Source organism: Temnothorax americanus, unplaced genomic scaffold (genome assembly GCF_048541705.1).
Source record: "Temnothorax americanus isolate GAGA-0224 unplaced genomic scaffold, ASM4854170v1 Scaffold26, whole genome shotgun sequence".
Taxonomy (NCBI): Eukaryota; Metazoa; Arthropoda; class Insecta; order Hymenoptera; family Formicidae; genus Temnothorax; species Temnothorax americanus.
Window position 1 is genome coordinate 2105628 of NW_027509401.1, and position 12930 is coordinate 2118557.

The following is a 12930-nucleotide window of genomic DNA, read 5'->3' on the forward strand; positions in this document are numbered from 1 at the left end:
GCACATAATTTTTCCTTAAAAAAAAAAAAAAAACAGATTAGCACTTGATCAAAATATTTACAACGTCTCATGGAATGTCGTATTTATCAACGCGGACGTGCTGCGGACCGTTGAACGTTGGTTGTTCCGTGAAACTCATGAAATATCGTTCATCGATTCCCGCAAATCCGCTAATTCGCTTAAATCGCGATAATACAATAACAAAGATTGATACGACGAGATTACGCGACCATTCCGCTTCGGATAATTTAATCAGACAGCCCGCCTCCACTCGCGCGGATTAAATCGATTTGACGAAAAATTTATCGTCGCCGAAACGGCCCGGGGTACAACCGACAACCCCCCTGTTCAGTCCCAATTCCGGTAGTTTGACACTAATTGGCGCAGGTACGACCTACCGCCATCCGACTCTATCCATTACGGTGGGCATAGATATATGTAGACATTTACCGTTAGCTGGTAATACGCGCGGAGGATTCGACAGAACAGCTATTTCGAAGGGGCGGCGAAGAGAGAGGGTCGGGAACGGTATCTTCTATTATCTCCTTTACTCGTAGGGACGAATCCCCCCTCCCTTGCCGCTCTCTATCACCACTCTCGAACTCTCGTTCGATTCACCCTCAGAAATTGCCTCAGGAATTTCGTAGCTCGCTCGGCAGAGCTCGAACCAAACTCGATTCCCCAACTTCTTCCCGCGACCGAACCATTGCACTTCCGATCGGCTGCATATATTAAGCAAGTCTCGTTTCACGAATTGTTTGAAGATTAGCTTTCTCGCCTTCTCCACTCGTGCGGAAGAAATGCTTATTTCCATACGAGTTTCGTACGCGTAGCAAAAGGATCAGAGTTTGTAGAATAAATGATGTTTACTTCAACATCAGCCTAAAGAAATCTTGTATGAACGGCAGAGTCTACGTACCGCATTACTCAAATTAAGTTTGTAACTAATCTCTTTGCGAATAACTTTATATTGTCTAACGTAAACTCAAACACAGCTTTATCTCTTGTAAAGGCAGAATTTCAGAATTGTATCACTTACTGGCTTATCTCTGCAATCGTGATTAAGAGGAGGAGTGACGCAACAATCAGTACAAAAGTGGGTCTACCTATTTTCGTAAATAGCAAAATTTTCCGTGATTAAAAATTTTTTCATCGATATAAAGTCAATTAAATTTCTTGGAAAAAAAAAACTTATGTAAAGAACTTGTCGTGAAGCAAGATAAAAAGAAATCAATGTACTCATTATAATTACAAAAAAAAAAACAATTTACAAATCGTATAAATTACGTACAAAAAGGCAATTTACATGCGAAACGCGTGTTTAATAATAGCTAGCGATACCGCGAGCAAAGACCGAAACTGCGACGGAATAGCTATTTCGACGGATGAACGAGCATGTGTGCTTATAAGGATGTTACGGCCTGCTATTCGCAGCGGAACAAGCCGTTTCTGCAGTCATGCGCATACCGCACGGTAATTCGCGAAAGTAAATCCGTACCCACTCGTGTTTCGTCCGGGAGAAAAATGACTCCTTTATGAAGACCGCTTCCTGTATTTATCCTTATTTGTGCTGCGCGATTCAATTTGCTCGCGCTGTGATTTCCGGCTATCTATCAGAGTGTGTTAGAGATGTTCGGAGACTGCAGATTCGAGATAACGCATACACCGAGCAAACGACAAAAGTATCTTTCATACATTTCACGCTTTTCTAATACGCAGACACGTTTATACTTCGTCACTATACGTTCAGCAATATTATATTTTCTCTGTATCGTTTACGATTGCAATATATGTTTTATACCTTGGACTTTTAATTTGAAAATTATCTTCGTCACGAGTTCTCCAGTTTACGAATATACGGCTATCGAAATAATTCTTACAAGAAACGTTTAAAACAAATTTAAAAATATAAGTATCATAAACAAACCGATTTTCTACGTGATAATTTATCGAATATATATGTATAAAGAGATTAATCAAATACAGTAATATATCTATGCTTATCATCTTCACGCTGAAGTGAGTAATAATCATGCAATTACTATATCAAGTAAACAATTTTATCACGGATTCCGTTTTTATGATTTGATTTTCATTAACTCGAGTGGAAAAAAAGAAAAACGTCACGTTATATAAAAAAATATGTAATAATAAAATATAATTATCTTAATTTTTCAAACCGGTTATTCTAAAAATACAATTTTTTCTACTTTTAATGTAATTGTACAAAGCTGTCTATTGCACTTATACGCGAAATTCGTAGCAGATGTAACATTTAAAGGGTTAATTGCGATCACAAGGGAAAGGTTATAATAATATGTGGTTTAGTTATTTTCTCTTCCTGCTCTATCAAACACGGTGGGCGTAGACTCTCGGCTATCAGAACTCAGAAGTTCACGTAAATACCTGTATTAGACGCCGATAGGTAATAACGTGCAATATAACGATATCTCCCGACTATTATATAGAGCGAACGTAAAAAATTGGTACAGTCGGCCCAGGAAATTTCTATCGGTTGCACAAAAGCCTGGCATCTCGTTCGTTTAAAAAGACATTATTCCGTCGACAAACGACGCCAACGTCACCACAATGCATATCCTTATTATCGTTCCTCTACCTGTTCCGTTCGACGTTTTTGTTACGACAGTTTCTGTATCGGGAGCAGTGCATATTATATACTTATCTTTACGAGCTTTTAAGTCAGGTAAGGGCGCGTGAAAATACGAAGCAGGTATGCCGATTTTTCCGACACAAACAATAAGAAAGAATGTTTTGTCTTGACAAATAGTCTCACTTTCTTTTCTTGGCGCTCGAGTCCTTTCTGAGATGTTAAATTACGTGTGCGTTTCGCATATATTGTTTTAGATCGAGATTGGATGCTTATAACATTCATATTAAAATTTCATACGATTTTATTAAGCGGGCAGTCGCATCCATGCATCCAGATACTTCAATACCACATCTGTAACGATACGGAAATCAAAGTCTTCCGGTCGAACGTCCTCGCTCAATACCGAGCGAGACAGAAAAATAAACGGGAGCGAAAATCAATGCGGACGAGCGCCATATAACCGCGAGCGCTTTTCCTAGGAAGCCAACAGAAACGCGATAAATATCCAACGCAGTAAAACCGGGCGTTAATGCACGGTCGGCCGATTTGTTTAATCCGGTCGATATTTCGCGCGAGGTCCTGTAAGCCGTGATCCCGATGCGATTTGGCAATCCCGTCACCGGAAATGGGCTCGTAAAAGTGTGTAACGCGATAAACCGACCGTGACAGGTTCGCCGCTATACAGACACTAACTGTGCCACTGTTTGGTATTTCAGAAGTATCGGTACCCTCATTTAGACACTTGCGCATTGAGTTTTTATCTAAAGACTCTCGCGGACAATCTAATACAAAAAAGACAATCTCTGTTAAAACGAGACATTAATATCGATTATGCATTTCTGTTTCTTTTTCGAGAAATCCTATTTCCTACAACGCTCTCTTTTTTTTTTTTTTTTTAATACGCCACAGAATGCGATACGTATGAATCCCGGTACAGGAGTAAACGCAAATCACTATGCCACCTAATAACGAGCTTTCCATGCGGGCTGTCATTAGAGACAACGGTAATTTGTTATACAATGTGGTCGACAGCGCGACGCGCGTGACAATGCTTTTATTACTTTTCGTCGACGGCACGTCAGCCATTTGTCTGACGCTTTTTCGTTTACCGTTATTATTACGGTTCACGTCATTGCGCGCCCTATACTGGATATTAAATTAGCGTCTCTCACTCTGGCAAGATAAATGTAATGACAAGATTTCATGCGCGTTAAAATGATCTTGACCGAAATTCACAGAATTTCTCCAACATTTCGATTAACGTTTTCTAACTTTGCTACGCGGTTATTCAATACCGAGTTGAACGCGGAATCGTATAACGTTGTATGCGCGGCGAGAATACAGAATGACAATATAGATTCCACGCATTTTTTGAGCGGACTTATCGCGCTTGAAGTAATAACGTTGCCTTTTATCGTTCGCGTCGACAGTGGCTGCTCGTTTGCGGACACGTGGAAAAATCGTTAAAAGGTCGTTAAGCACGAATTACGGTTTTGTCCGAGCTGGTCGCGGCCACTGAAAATCGCGTTTTGCCTCGACGCGATGGAATATAGGACCTTTTAGCTCCAGAGTAGTAAACCCGATCAGTAGCGATGCAAAAAATATAAAAGAGTATAATTCGTACATGAAGTTTACTTCTTTTTTCGTGTTTTAAAGCCAGTGAAATTTAACATACTTGAGCAATAAGCGCTGTAAAAAAGTACTGTAAAAATTTCTAGCCATTGCTAAACACGGTACACCAGCAAATTATTTCGATGAAATATGGCGTGATTAAATGCCAAAGTCGAACAATGTCTGGAGATCTCCTTAAGTGGCATAATGTTATCAATTGATACTAATCATAATAATCAACCTTCTTATAACGTATGATTACATGCAATCTATTACATTTACGTATGTTAAGAATTTTCAACAAACTCGTGCACGGATTTCGCGTTTCCCGGACTGTAATAATAAACGTACGCCACTCGGGAACGCCGCTGAAATAAATGTGTGTTGCCCGTTGCAAGCAACATGCACGGCCATTTTTAAAAGTACCTGAAATGCAGATTTCGATGCACGACAAACCGCGGTGCATGCTGCGCATGCATGTCTCGCCCACTGTGCTTTATTTTCGAATCGAGAGACGTGAACGACGGGCGTGCGCGCACACGCACGCACGCACGCACGTATGCATCCACGCATGCGCACGCACGTTAGCGTGACACTTGCAATCTCGACCGCTCGCGGAAATACGTACCGGCCTCGAGTTAATCTGCCGAGAGAGCGTGGGCGAGAAAAGTGTCGATTTGTGATTTGCAGCATTATCCTGCTAAACCGGCTTCACAGTCTACCTCGAATATTCAACAAATTTATATACTTATGCGCAGAATTGTAACATATAAATTGTTTAAACTCGACTGAAACACGAAGAGAAAATAGAAAGAGGAAATTACATTAATATATTCTATCGACATTCGTTGTGAGTGAATTTGCAATCGACTGCAGACTATGTAACTCTGGTTTGTATATGCACTTTTATATTCGCAATTGGAATAATTAACATTAGAGATCAATAAAATCAACGTGGCACACGTAAATTATTTCTCATTAGTTATAATCCTTTTGCTTATATTTTAAAAATCGATATTATCTTACATCATAAAAATTTCTGCTTTCTTCGAGCTTTGAAAAGGTGCAGAATATCGCAAGAAAATGCTGAAAGCTTTCTATTACGGTACGCGGTACTTAAATCCCTCAAAAGTGCCGCCACGTTTCTAATGCACCCCTTTTCTCCCCTATAAATAACTCAGGGCCGACGAAATGTGTTTTCGGTTAGCTTTTACGTCATCATAAACCGAACGGGAAGTAGCTCTGAGAAGAAACTCCGTAGCTACCAAAGTCCCGCCGGGGCGCTTTTCAGGCTTGACATAAGAAAACGCATAAGCCGCGAAGGAGACATGACGATTTGTCCTCCGCTTGGAGAAAGCTCGGTGGTAGCAACCTGAATATTACAGATGGCTACTTTATTTTCGCATCGGAAGACAGTAGGGGCTTTTACAAGCGCGTCAACGCAAGTACCGATATTACGAGCGCTTTTACGAAGCAAGGAAAAAAAGGAAAAGAATACGCCGACGCTGCCGCAAAAGGAAATTCTGTCAACGTCGACGTCTTATTCTTACGCTCGTTTAAATCATCGAAATTCATTCCATCTCGCTTCCGATTTCATTCTCCGTGGAGAAGCACGAAAACTTTTTGTATTTTGATGAGAGAGAAATGTAGATAAATATTAACTATACTATATAAAGCGAAGCACGGTATGCATAAAAAGGTTCCCTTTCAAAAAAAATGTGTTATAAAAACCGAAAGGGTGAAAAGCAGTCTAAAAAACACTTCTGCCTGTTTGGCTAGCATAGATATCGTACGTTCCCACGTTCAACGCGTTACCATAAAAAAAAAGAAAGGTATAAACCAAGCAACAGAGGCAATTTTCGCGTTCGACTTCCGCCGGTCTAGTTCCGTTTGTTAACTTACACCGCTCGATTACGGACGATAGCCGCGATTCCACGCGGAATTTTTTGCGCCGACAAACGTTCACATCTGTTGATCAATGTACCGGATAATCAAGCACGTATAGCGTAATAGCTGCTATATATAGATATGTATATTCTGATAAAGTTTCTTAATCTAATAATGTTTTATACTACAAATTTAAATAACAATAATTCTAAATAACTTTTTGAGGAAAACTTTGTAGCTTGCTAATGATACATCTGCAATCTCAAAAGTCATTATATGCAATCACTATTGCAATTGACACGGTGTGCCTCACGACATGATCGCTGGAGAAACATTTAATTGTAGCTCGACGGAAAAAAAAATCACGCGAATAATGAATGGTATAAGGAAATCACGCGAGTTATAAATTACTTTGATTCATTTCGATGGGAACTTTAACACATTGCGATAAATATGACAAACGCGAGACATTTGATTAAACAAAAAAAAAGATATAATACGAAGCTCGTTATATCGATGCATTTAAGAATATTCGCAGTCGCCTTGGAGCAAGTTAAAAGGAAAAATCACAGAGTGGTCTTTTGAAATAAAAGAAAAAAGGGAGGAAGAGAGAGAAAAAAGAAGATCGCGCATCACTGACGCGGCTCGTCGAACGAGCAGCACGCGTTACAAGCGTCTGCTTTTTAAAGCTCCTCCCTCGTTGTAGCGTTATTATATGCTCCGATAAGTCCGGTAATGCCCTTTAATAAGTAGCTCGGCCAGCGAGATGCTGGAAAATAGCAATTTGTATTTGACGGCTCGACATCGTGTAAACTACGTCTATTAACAAAGTCAAAATTTTTATTCTCCCTCTATAAATTTGCGAAGAATAATCAGCTTAAATGTAACGAACGAGTAGTACGAAAGAACGCTCGGTCACAAGTTGCGTTTAATTGCGTGGAATAAGTACGATCGATTGAGCTAATAGCAGTGGAATATTTTATAATAATAATATTAATATTTGTACTGTATGGCAATAATTATGAAGTATATTCAGCGGTTTGAAAGTCGTAAAAGAGTAGTTAATTGAATTATAAAAAAATATCAAATCAGATATTTTTAAATATCCAAATCGCATCGCTGTATAAAGAATCTCTCGGATTCTTATCGATTACATACTTTTAATCCCTTTAATTAAATATCTGCGAAATATTTTATTAATCTATCTATCATTGATACAAAAGTATATATATAATTTACTGTATACGTCCATTTATTGATCCACTATTTCGGTATCAATATGCATAACATCAAAATTGTTGTATTGATATATTACGTTGTAACATAATATGAGCTTTGAATTATCGCGTCATCTCGCATTCCCTAGATTTTATCCGATCAAATTTACATAATTAATTACCTAACCGAGAAAATTTCATTAAAACTCATCTAAACAAATATATGCGAGTTTCTACGCATCATCTAAAATTAGTTGACGCAAAGTTGGTATTTCACGTCGGATTTATTAGCGTGACACGTACAATATAAACTACACGCAACTCAAAAATATAAAAAAAATTTTATTGATAAGCTAGAGTAAGTTAAAGTTTACGATATATTCATTTTAAAAGAGATTTCTATATTTACATAAATTGAAGCAAAAGTTGCATATTTCAAACAGAAGAGATATATGTAGCAGAAAATATGCACAGTAAAAATATACTTCACGGAGTGAATCGGAGTTGATCTATGCTGAAAATTTGATCAAAAGCCAAATGTAGCTTCTAAGTTTTTAACATTACGTATTTTAACAACTGAATTTCAAATTTAATTTATCGGAGTTCTGGCGTGTACTAAAATATGTAAAGATTGATATCTTTCTTTCAAAAAAGCTTTAATAAATTCTTGGACGCTAATGGAAACGCTAAGAAAGAAATCGACTACAAATTTTCTCTCTACTTTTCCCCTAAAGACAAGCCTGTACCGGAAATACGGAGAGAACACTGCAAGTGATGAAAGAGGGATGATTTTTACGGGTGGGCTCGGTCGGCGTCGTTCATTGCCAGCTGTTAAAGGCTACTAACGACACTAACGGGTGTCGGGGCACAACGAAAGAGTCGTTGTCGGCATACAAAAGTCAAACTCGCAATACCTTGTGCAGGTCGATAAATAATCCTGCGGGGGCACCGGCGCCGCCACCGTTGAGTCCCGATGCCGCCTGCACGTACATACACGCTGGTGTGCGGTACGTGTCGTGTGTGTGTGTGTGTGTGTGTATACGTGTGTACGTGTTTCAGCGTGTATCCTTTGTCCCACGGCGGTGTGGTAATCCGACGTGTCCCTCCTGTGCCGGCGTACCGGGGTAGGAGCGACAAAGAGGCACGTAGCGAAAGAGAAGGGGAGTCGTACGAAGGCGGCAAAAGCCGAGCGCACTTTATTATTTACGTATCCACATTGGCCGGCGAGGGAAGGAACAGGCACATTCGCTCACTTCATTCGCGCGTAAAGAAAAAAAAAAGAAATACGGACGGATACGACGACACTCCTCCGGCACGTATAGACACTCTCACCAATTACACCGCTACGTGCGGTCACGCACGTACACACATGTATACGTAATACACATGTGAACACTCTCGCCGCTCGGCTGCGTCGGCCGAGGATGCCCGAACGGTCGCCGAAGGACTTGGCAGAGAACACGGACAGAGAGAGAAGCACGCGGCGGACGCACACACGCGCGCAATCCACGCTCCGACGTAACCGTTACCGCGAACGAACGCGAGGGATCGGCGTAGGGCTGTGTCTCCTCGCTTATCACTTTATCGTTTCGCGTCGCGTCACTCCAACTGTGTCTCGCGCGCCGCGTCGTAACGACTCGAGCGTTTGGCGTTCACTGAGCCAGTGCCTGCCCCTTCCATCGCGCCCGATGCTGCCATCGCCGTTACCCCACCACCACCATCGCTACACTACTACCAGTCTTCGGTGTGTTCGTGGTGCTGCCGTGTAACGCTGCTCCGCGCACAACGGAGCGCGTGGCTGGCATGATAGTCGCATTTGTCAAAATGATTCTTTCCTCAAGGGGAATATCGTTACAATTGCGATTCATGTAGTATTGAACTCAGTTGCATTGCAACGTGGAAGAATTTATTTCCCTCGTACACGTAAAATATCATATCGAAATAAAAATGACGATTGTAAATCATGTAATTGTCGCGTGCGATAAATGTATCACATATGATGTACAACATATGCATACATATATGTATATATATTGGGAAAATAAATTCAAATAAAGAAACTATAAATTTTCCTCAAGAAGAATTATATCGTTGCAATTGCGATTCATGTAGTATTGGATTCAGTATACGGTTGCAACGTGAAAGAATATATTCCCCAAGTACATGTAAAATATATCATATCGAAATAAAAATGACGATTGTAAATCATGTAATTGTCGCGTGCGGTAAGTACATATGATGTACCTGTATATATGTATATACTGGAAAAATAAATTCAAATAAAGAAACTATAAACGACCATTTGAAATTAATTGAATCCTACAACATCAACACCTCAAAAAATTCTTAATAAAAAAAAACCATGTAGGCAGTTACGAATAAATTAAGTTAATTTCGATCTACAGCGCAGTTAATTCATTCTTATTATTACAACAAAAATATAAGAAAACAAATGGAAAAAATAAAATTTTATTTTTTTATTATATCGTTCGTTTATATTATTCTCGCATTTATTTTGTTAATTTTTGTGACTACTAGATATTTATAGTTTTTGTAATTTAATGAATAAAGTATTAACGTGTACGAGATAATAATAAAAACGAATTTTTATGATTTTTTTTTTCTGAAAGTCTGAACGTGAAGAGATCGCGTTTACGTCTTCGAGACGTTACCGGACACGCACGGTCGTTACACACGCTCGTTACACGCGTGTTCATTTCGTATGTTATACGACGCGGCCGGACGATAAAGCACGCGTTTACGGCGCCGTAGTCTATCCATTAGTCTTCGCCGAAAACTGTGAAACTCGCGATGACTCCGTGCCAGGAATTCGGGCGATGAATTTCGCACGAGTCCGGCCAGAAATAGCCTCGGGGAGGAACGAAAGGAAAACGGAGAGGTTCAAAAGGAATCGTTCTACCAGCGCCTATTCATCGGTGCGACTAATTGCGCGATCTTTTGAGACGCCAAGCTGTGGCGGCGCGCACGCTCGCAAATGACTCGCGACCAAAAGACACACAGTCCCCTTATGGACTTGCTACTAGGTTCGTCAACATTTTTGAAATTCAAATTGCGCGCAGCCTCGGGAGATAATAGCTCGCATTCGCGCCGCTCATTTACCGCTAAACGCGTCTCTATACCTACTCTCAACTTTTATATAAAGTCGGAGATTCGCAGAAGCTACAGCAATTCTCTGTAAAATGATACCTGGAACATTAACGGTAAGGTAAGGTATCTCTAAATGCGACCATTGACTTTCAATATAATCGACTAATATGAAATACTCAATGTTGAAAAGATAAGAGTCAGACAAGAATCAATAATTGTCTCGCCGAACACATAGTTCGTTTAACGTTGAAAACTTATTTGGTCTATTCGTAGATTGAAAATATGATAATATTAGCGAGAAAATTATTGACAAATATAAAAAAAGCATATCACATATTATAATCACAGACAGATAGAGACATTGGCTATATATATATGTGCAATATGTACAATACGTATTCTTAGGAAAAAGAAAAAATCAGTTTTTTTCTCATTTTGCTCATGTCAGATGTACAATTACTGTCTATTGTGAAGAACAAGAAATTCAGTATTTCGTCTCTATTTCTCTCTTTTCGACCCGTGAAATTTCCAAATATATCCTTGTATACCTGTATAGAAAATATATATAACATACCGAGTCTATCTCTTCATGACTAATTAATATATTACAGTCTAATTACACGATCGACAATCGTATCTAAAAGTGAACATACGCTGTCGTTATAAACAATATAAACTATGAAATTTAGGATAAATCTGATGGAATTAAATATTCGAACTATTTGTGCTTGGATTATACGATCGATTGTCTACCGGATATGATTAACATTTTTATCTTAATAGCCCAAGACATATTGAAAATACGACTTAACAGTGGAAAAGCCCCATGCCTTTCGATCCTTTTTAAAACCAGGTATATCCGATACCTGAACCTAAATAGAGGTCGAGTCTGCGAAACAAAGGGGAGCTGTCAGGAACGCTAATAGCTTGTAATCCGAGAATAAAGCCGTATACAAAAGTCAACTTTTACCAATACCAAGTGAGAATATGTAGAATTTTTTCAATTTATTTCTCTCTTCAATTAACCACCTTTAAATTTATATTTTAATTATAAAATAAAATGTGATATAAAAATATAAGGAATAAACATTGTCATTAAAACACGATAGCTAAATAATCATAAATGCAGTTTTCATGCAGTTAAAGGATCATTCCAGTTTCTATTAGTATTAATTGATGGAAAATTGATGGAAAATAGAGACTCGCGCGCGGTCGCTTCAATAACATCCGAGGATATCAAATTACGCGAACCCGTTTTAAGGCTCTCCTCGCTTTTACGACCTCCACCTCGCACAATTCCGCGGCCTACAACGCGCGTTTAAATGCGAAAGGCGTATTTGACCATTAAGCGCCGCGAGTAAAGTGCGGAAAAATATGCGCGAGCGGGGCGCAACGGTGAAGAAATTGCATGCGAAAACCTCCGACCGTCCGCGCGCGTAAACGAGCGGAAAAGTTTTATGCTCTTTCTCCTCCTCTTCGCCGCGCACGTGTACGAGAAGGGAAATGCATATTCGCGGAAACACACCGCTCGGGGAAACGTGAAAGTTCGTAGTTGGCGCACGTAACCGAAGGCTTGAAAAATATGTGGACTCCTCGCGGGCCCTGCCAGCAAAAGCAAGCTTCTCGACGGCGACGTTCGCGGAAAATGAGCACGCTCATCGTGGGTGACGGTTACTTCTCTAACAGTGTTTCACTTCTCGCCACGTTGCACTTTTAACGAGGCATTTATCACTATTCACTGGAAATTCCGCTACGTTTCGTCTTACGTGTATCGTAAATTTTTATTTAACACCTCATATTATCGTACCCATGGCAAACATCTTTTTTTTTTTATATACTACTGTCGTCAATGTCAAAAATAATATCGCAATGTATGTAATATTTCAAATAAAAGATTACTATTCTCTACAGCTTTGTTAAAAGATTTTTAATGGTTGCACTATAGATTAATACCATAATTGTAAAATGTAATCTAAATGTAAAGATATAATATCTGCATATATACCAGAATGCTGTGGTTGTACATTTACTATTATTACAAACACATGCATTTCTTTGCAATTAGACATTCAGGCTTAATTAGACATTGTTACGTATATCTATGTTTCTCAACATTTGCCACGATTTCTTGCACTTCCGCGCGAAACGTGTCGGTGCCTTTGTAACAATTCGCATATACGCTCCTTTAAATATCAGAGAACGTTCCCACGCCGATAACCCACCAAAGAGTTTATCTTTGCACTTAGTAGTGCGCGCGCTGCATCCTTATGGAGTATCGTTAACACATTAAAAGGCTGCAGGTTACCATAATGCATCTGTATGAAACGTCTCGTCCCAATGAATCGGCCTCAGGCCAGAGTGAGGAGGAGCACAAAAGAGAGATTTCGCATTGACACGAATTCACTGCCGACCCTCGACAATTACGCATTAGACCTATATAGTAGAACACCTGGTGGATCGATGCCGAGGGCGAGAGAGACCCTTCTTTCGTTACGT

The 12930-nt window shown here is 39.6% G+C and overlaps 1 protein-coding gene across 3 annotated transcripts in view; it reads right to left on the minus strand.

Moving 5' to 3' along the window:
• The window catches only part of LOC143899297 (uncharacterized), a 151378-nt gene that overhangs the window by 90960 nt on the left and 47488 nt on the right, over positions 1-12930 (minus strand). The window contains exon 1 of one of the 3 annotated variants that reach the window (XM_077409515.1): positions 8241-9533. The exons of the other annotated variants lie outside the window; for them this stretch is intronic. The gene's annotated coding sequence lies outside the window, so the exon portion shown is untranslated. Of the gene's footprint in view, positions 1-8240; positions 9534-12930 lie in introns of those variants that run through there. 3 annotated transcript variants of the gene reach the window in all.